Source organism: Nerophis ophidion, linkage group LG07 (genome assembly GCF_033978795.1).
Source record: "Nerophis ophidion isolate RoL-2023_Sa linkage group LG07, RoL_Noph_v1.0, whole genome shotgun sequence".
Taxonomy (NCBI): Eukaryota; Metazoa; Chordata; class Actinopteri; order Syngnathiformes; family Syngnathidae; genus Nerophis; species Nerophis ophidion.
This window is the reverse complement of record NC_084617.1, coordinates 16,955,577-16,963,423: the sequence shown is the minus strand read 5'-3', so window position 1 is coordinate 16,963,423 and position 7,847 is coordinate 16,955,577. Positions and strand designations below refer to the sequence as shown.

The 7,847-nt window shown below is 42.7% G+C and overlaps 1 long non-coding RNA gene across 1 annotated transcript in view; it reads right to left on the bottom strand.

Moving 5' to 3' along the window:
• Positions 1 to 4,787: 4,787 nt before the first annotated feature.
• Positions 4,788 to 7,847, bottom strand: part of LOC133555654 (uncharacterized) — an 83,668-nt gene continuing 80,608 nt past the window's right edge. The window contains exon 3 of the long non-coding RNA XR_009807353.1: positions 4,788 to 4,939. This is a non-coding gene — a long non-coding RNA (uncharacterized LOC133555654). The remainder of the gene's footprint in view (positions 4,940 to 7,847) is intronic.

The window sequence follows — 7,847 nt, the reverse complement described above, 5'->3', positions numbered from 1 at the left end:
GAGGTTGATGTTAGCACTTCAGCTACCAGCTATGCTAGTGTCACTCGATCGAACACGTTTTTCTAAACATTAACAACATTTTAAACAAAGTACAACAAATACAATGGAACCTATTACATACTCCAATATTTTGCACACTTCTTGGTTTACAAACTTATGGATTGCCCCAAATGTGCCTCGAAACATGTCCCAGTGTATGGACGTATTCATTCATTTATTAATTTTGTGTGCCGCTGGAAATGGTAAATGGTTGTACTTGAATAGCGCTTTTCTACCCCTTTTTAAAGGAGCCCAAAGCGCTTTGACAGTATTTCCACATTCACCCATTTACACACACATTCACACACTGATGGCAGGAGCTGCCATGCAAGGCGCTGACCAGGACCCATCAGGAGCAAGGGTGAAGTGTCTTGCTCAAGGACACAACGGACGTGACTAGGATGGTAGAAGTCGGGGATTGAACCAGTAACCCTCAGATTGCTGGCACGGGTTACTGGTAGCACTGCACGGTTATGGTCAAAATAATGATTCCGATTATTTTGATCAATATTGAAATTATGACAATTTTTTGCCCATTCTATTTTAAACAAGCAGTATGTGAACAGGACTTTAATTTCAAAATGAATCTTTAAAAAAAAAATCATTTTTAAAATAAAAAGGGCAAAAGACAAAGGGCTACAAAAAAATAAATATGCCATTGCTGAGTGCGATCATAAAGTGCAAACATTAGTGAAAAAATAAGATTATGCACTAAAAAGATATGCACTTTGGGATAGTTTGATTGCAACACTAAATTGGCCTGAGTGTGTGAATGTGAGTGTGAATGTTGCCTGTCTATCTGTGTTGGTTCTTCCTCCAAACACGACGAGTTGAGTTTCTACCAAAATGGATACATGGTTGTTACAGCAGAAGATTGGGAGAATGTCATGTGGTCAGATGAAACCAAAATAGAACTTTTTGGTATAAACTCAACTCGTCGTGTTTGGAGGAAGAAGAATACTGAGTTGCATCCCAAGAACACCATACCTACTGTGAAGCATGGGGGTGGAAACATCATGCTTTGGGGCTGTTTTTCTGCTAAGGGGACAGGACGATTGATCCGTTTTAAGGAAAGAATGAATGGGGCCATGTATCGTGAGATTTTGAGCCAAAACCTCCTTCCATCAGTGAGAGCTTTGAATGGTTGACTAAATACTTATTTTCCACCATAATTTACAAATAAATTCTTTAAAATTCCTACAATGTAAATTCCTGGATTTTTTTTTCACATTCTGTCTCTCACAGTTGAAGTGTACCTATGATGAAAATTACAGACCTCTGTCATCATTTTAAGTGGGAGAACTTGCACAATCGGTGGCTGACTAAATACTTTTTTGCCCCACTGTGTATATATATATATATATATATATATATATATGCATAAAATATTGTTTTCAAAGTGTGCAATATACTAAAATAGGGACTTTTCTTATGGCTACCACCAATTATTCATGTTTTTCATTGTGTCTTATGTGGAACTCAACTTCACAATACAAACTTTTCAATTTACGAACCATGTTCAAGGAGCAACTAAGTTTGTACATAGAGGTTCTGCTGTAGTAGCGACAGTGCAACGTGACAGCATAGTCCGTTAAAATTTAAAAAAATGTAGATTGAAGCGTTCCATCGAGTGTTGGCCCTGGTGTCCGAGAGGCGAGGTCATGTGTGCGAGAGAAGAGGTGTGAATGGAAGACAAGAATACAGATAGAAGGTGTGAATGAAGGACCATCACATGAGTGGAGGAACAAGGGGGCCAATGGCATGCTGGGACCTGGCCAGGCAGGTTGGCTGACTCGTGAGAAAGTTGTCGACCGGTGATTAGTAGACATGTCAGCTGAAGGACTTGATAAAAGACTCATCACATTGCCGATTGGAGGAGGGACTGAACTTTCCAGAAGAACTAAAGGGGCTATATCTAAAATGAGCTTTTCCCTGTGTGGCCATTTTTATCCTTTTGTGAATAATTTAAATGTTAATCCAAGACACGCAAGGATGTACATCAATGCATCAGTCACATCCTCAAAATGTCACCCTCATCCTACACAAACAAAGCCTTTATTGTTACGATGTAAGTGATTAAAGTGGAAAATGAATGTGCTGTAACCAGATGACAGGATGACAGGCTGGGGTATGAAAGATTATATCAATTATACGTACAGTACATACCAATCATGACCAGATAAAGAAGCTGGATTTCCATCTGTCCATCCATCCATTTCCTACCGCTTATTCCCTGGTGCCTATCTCAGCTACAATCGGGCGGAAGGCGGCGTACACCCTGGACAAGTCGCCACCTCATCGCAGGGCCAACACAGATAGACAGACAACATTCACAGTCACATTCACACGCTAGGGCCAATTTAGTGTTGCCAATCAACCTATCCCCAGGTGCATGTCTTTGGAGGTGGGAGGAAGCCGGAGTACCCGGAGGGAACCCACGCAATCACAGGGAGGACATGCAAACTCCACACAGAAAGATCCCGAGCCCGGGATTGAACCCAGGACTACTCAGGACCTTCGTATTGTGAGGCAGACGTACTAATCCCTCTGCCACCGTGAAGCCCGACTGTACAACAGTAATTTAATTTTCTATTCGATAAACACAAACCGGAAAAAAAAACAAGCAATTTTTCCCATAAGAAATTATGTAAAACCAAAATATGAACACAAAACACATCTATAGAGAATAGTTGTAGTTTGAAATGCAGAATACTATGTGAACGTCGACAAGACCAAGGAGCTCATCGTTGACTTCAGAAGGCACCAGTCCAGCCACGCTCTACACTTCATCAACGGGACATCGGTAGAGATGGTAAGCAGCACCAAGTTCCTGAGGGTGCAGATAACTGACAATATGACCTGGTCCCTACACACCGGAGCTCTTGTAAAAAGAGCTCAGCAGCGCATGCCCTTTTTGCGTCAGATGAAAAGCGCACAGCTCCCTCCCCCCATTCTCACCACATTCTACAGAGGCACTATAGAGAACCTACTGACCAACAGCATCTCTGTCTGGACTGGAGCCTGCAGTGCCTCAGACTGGAAGTCTGCAGAGAGTGGTGAGGACCGCGGAAAGGATCATCAGGACTCCTCTTCCTCCTATCCAGGAGATCGCAAAAAGCCGCTGCCTGACCAGGGCTCAGAAAATCTGCAGAGACTCCTCCCACCCCCACCAAGGACTGTTTTCACTGCTGGACTCTAGAAAGAGGTTCCTCAGCCTCCGAAGCAGAACTTCCAGATTCTGTAACAGCTTTTTCCCTCAGGCCATGAATGCATCATAATAATCCCCTCAATTTCCCCCAAAAATGGATTAACTCGCTGGAATATAAAGACAATATAACATACATCCATGAACGTGGATGCATATGGAAAAAGTGCAATATATTCATCTGTACAATTTATTTATATCTGCACCTTATTTATTTTTTATCCTGCGCTACCATGAGCTAATGCAACAAAATGTCATTCTTATCCTCCATACAAACAGCGTGGCGTAACAATCACATAATATATGCGGCTTACACACACACACACACACATTTTGGGAGAACATCCACACCGTAACACAACATAAACACAACAGAACGAATACCCAGAACCCTTTGCAGCATTAACTCTTCCGGGACGCTACAATATACACCCCCCGCTACCACCAAACCCCGGTTGATATCGGAATCGGTAATTAAAAGTTAGACTATATCGGAATATCGGATAGTGGCAAAAAAAAGCCATTATCGGACATCTCTATTCACAAAACATTATCTGGTTTAGTAGCGTCCCGTCACAGGCGAGCGATGATGGTCGTGGTTGAGGGAAGAGTTGTTTGATGTCAGATGCTAGAAAATGTCAGCCTTAATGCATTGTTGCAGCCCAATGATTTTTGTGCATGTCATGTGCGCTTGCGAGACGAGCGGGTGTAGTGTGCGGCCGTGCTCAGGGGGTGTGGCCGTGGTGTCGAGAACAGCGGGGTGAGAGGCTGAAGAGAGACAGAAACAGAGGCGTGTGGGTGTGTTCAGAGGGAAAAATTATGTGGCTGTTGGCAGGTCTTTTGAGCATATTAATACATTTTTTTAATATATATATATTTTCGCAAACAATCACGAGGGTCCCAAAGATCGACTGCTCAATCACGGTCGACCCAATGGCGACCCCTGGTATAAGTCATAGGGAAAAAATTTGATTTTGTTTTTTTGCACAATAATGCTTAAAAATTGAAACTTGTGAGGCGCATAGGGGATGAAGAATTTCAAAAGTGTTTTCTTTAGCATGCAGAATGTTTGATGCAAGCTTACCACCAAGACCGATAATTGTGTCATGTTCCGCTGCCCGGATCATGTCTTATTCCGGTTTTGGTTCCTTCTTTGTACCGTATTCTGTTGGTGTTTGACTTCCTTAGTTCCTGGTGGCACTTCCTGTTTGTTCGGTTACTATAGTCACGCATTTGTGTCACCTGCCTCTTGTTTTTTACTCACACCTGTTTGTAATCACTGTCTGTATTCAAGCCTGCCTTTTCCGTTTACTCGTCCTCGCTTTGTAAGTTTGTGGTACACGCATCTGGTGACGACCCTGATTCCATTCCCTATTCTGGTAAAAAAAAATTTGTACTGGCTAGCTTCCGCGCTACGCTTTTGGTTCTTTCTAGCTCCCATGCTAGTTCGGTTTGTTTTGCCTTTTGTGCCTAGTGCCAGTGTTTCTGTTCTTAGTCTGTTTTTAGTTTAAATAAACCTTTATTTCTTAACTTACTCTGTGTCCAAGCCCGATCCGCATCTTGAAAGAGCGCCACCCGCATCACGATGCCCACCAGACGTTACAAATTTCTTCTCATCAGTTCGTGCCTGGCGTCCCGATAAATACTGCTCCCTCATACGGACACACTTGAAGTAGGAGATGTATCAGCAGCCAGCTGGTAAATGGAAATAAGATAGGAGAACATTAGCCTGCAGTCAGCATTACTGGAGGAGACACATTCTGGAAAATAACAATATATATGTGTATTTTTAAAGGAAACGTTACGGGAAGGAAAGCAAATGATTCTTTATGAACAACAGATCATTGTGTTGAAATGTAATCACAGTTATGGCCCACTTTTCTATGCAGCTGAATGGCTAACATGGAAATAGGACTTTAATTGAATTGCTTGTGTAAAAGAGCTTAATCGGGCCCATGCATCTCCCAGCCTGACATCACAGATCCTTAGCGCTCGACCGCAGAGCCATTTTTAGACTTTTAACTTTATTTTTATTTTTTTTAAAACACAGCCGATAAGGAGCACCCCGCTTCCGCTTTTAAAAGCACTCGACGCCGATGTAAATATGCAAAGCAGTGTGAGTCACACTCTTCACAATCAGGCCCCGTGTCACATACTTACGGTCACTTGATTGTCGCATAAAAGCGAGGCTGATTGGAGGAGGCTGCAAGCGAACGTGCGCGTGCACGTGCATGCAGATGGACTTTGAACGTGTCACGCACAGGGACTATCAATCAAAAAACATACATTTTAACACACTTTCATAATAACAATAATAATAATATATTGCTGTATATTGGCTTCTTTGATCTAAATAGCCTACGACCAGAAAGATTTCAATTACAAATTTCAAAGCATAATTATTGCACTCCATCATATTACACTAAACATATACTGATTATCCACCGGGCAATTATCGACATCTTAACCTATATTGGTATCGCCTTTTTTTTTTTTTTTTTTAACAATTACAACATAATTACATTAGCAGATACAATATGATAACAGTTTTTTGTAATTAAATAAGAAATAATTAGTGAAGAAATGGATAGTTAAGTACAAAGTAGGGTTGTATGGTATTAGTCATACTTGCCAACCCTCCCGATTTTCCCGGGGGACTCCCGAATTTCAGTGCCCCTCCCGAAAATCTCCCGGTGAAACCATTATCCCGAATTTCTCCCGATTTCCACCAGGAAAACAATACCTTTTGATGATATTATCAATCAATCAATGTTTATTTATATAGCCCTAAATCACAAATGTCTCAAAGGACTGTACAAACCGTAACGACTACGACATCCATGGAAGAACCCACATAAGGGTAAGAAAAACTCACACCCAGTGGGCAGGGAGAATTCACACCCAGTGGGACGCCAGTGACAATGATGACTATGAGAAACCTTGGAGAGGACCTCAGATGTGGGCAACCCCCCCACCCCCTCTATGGGACCGAAAGCAATGGATGTCGAGCGGGTCTAACATGATACTGTGAAAGTTCAATCCATAGTGGATCCAGCACAGCCGCGAGAGTTCAGTTCAAAGCGGATTCAAGACAGCAGCGAGAGTCCCGTCCACAGGAAACCATCCCAAGCGGAGGCAGATCAGCAGTGTAGAGATGTCCCCAACCGATACACAGGCGAGCGGTCCATCCTGGGTCACGACGAGCGGTCCATCCTGGCTCTCGACTCTGGACAGCCAGTACTTCAGCCATGGTCATTGGACCGGACCCCCTCCACAAGGGAGGGGGGGACAGAGGAAAAAAGAAAAGAAGCGGCAGATCAACTGGTCTAAAAAGGAGGTCTATTTAAAGGCTAGAGTATACAAATGTGTTTTAAGGTGAGACTTAAATGCTTCTACTGAGGTAGCATCTCAAACTGTTACCGGGAGGGTATTCCAGAGTACTGGAGCCCGCAGACTTTTTTTGGGCTTTAGAAATCACTAATAAGCCGGAGTCTTTTGAACACAGATTTCTTGCCGGGACATATGGTACAATACAATCGGCAAGATAGGATGGAGCTAGACCGTGTAGTATTTTATACGTAAGTAGTAAAACCTTAAAGTCACATCTTAAGTGCACAGGAAGCCAGTGCAGGTGAGCCAGTATAGGCGTAATGTGATCAAACTTTCTTGTTCTTGTCAAAAGTCTAGCAGCCGCATTTTGTACCAACTGTAATCGTTTAATGCTAGACATATGGAGACCAATGGATCGTAGATGTTAAAATCCCTACATTTCTTGCAATTGCACTTTGAGAAACGTTGTTCTTAAACTATTTGTCTATTTGTTCATGCAGTTGTGGACAAGGGTGTACCTCACCCCATCCTTTCTTGTGAAAGACTGAGCATTTTTTGGGAAGCTGTTTTTATACCCAATCATGGCACCCACCTGTTCCCAATTAGCCTCCACACCTGTGGGACGTTCCAAATAAGTGTTAGATGAGCATTCCTCAACTTTATCAGTATTTATTGCCACCGTTCCCAACTTCTTTGTCACGTGTTACTGGCATCAAATTATAAAGTTAATGATTATTTGCAACAAAAAAAAATGTTTATCAGTTTGAACATTAAATATGTTGTCTTTGTAGCATATTCAACTGAATATGGGTTGAAAAGGATTTGCAAGTCATTGTATTCCATTTATATTTACATCTAACACAATTTCCCAACACATATGGAAACAGGGTTTGTATGATGTAATGTCGGGTGCAGTAAAAAGGCCTGAATAAAACAAACTCTGCTGTGCTGATAAGAGCCTTCAGATGATGCTCTTTGTTTGCCCCGCCCAGCGTCCATGCCAAACCTAAAGGTTTGTTGTCGGGGCGTCGTCCCTGGCAACGGAGGGTCCATATGCTTCGCATTTGTTTGCATAGTCATTACAAAGCTCTCCATCTAGCGTGATCACACTGTTGTCTTAGTGGCGGCATCCCCCCCCCCCCTTCGTCCCCCGTCCCTGGGTGCCTTTCATCTCTATCGTCACGGGAACAGAAGCTACAAGGGAGAGATGGTCTGCAGGAAATGAGGAGAGTGACAAGATAAGAGCCGGCGTTCGTCTGTATCTGTTCCCTGG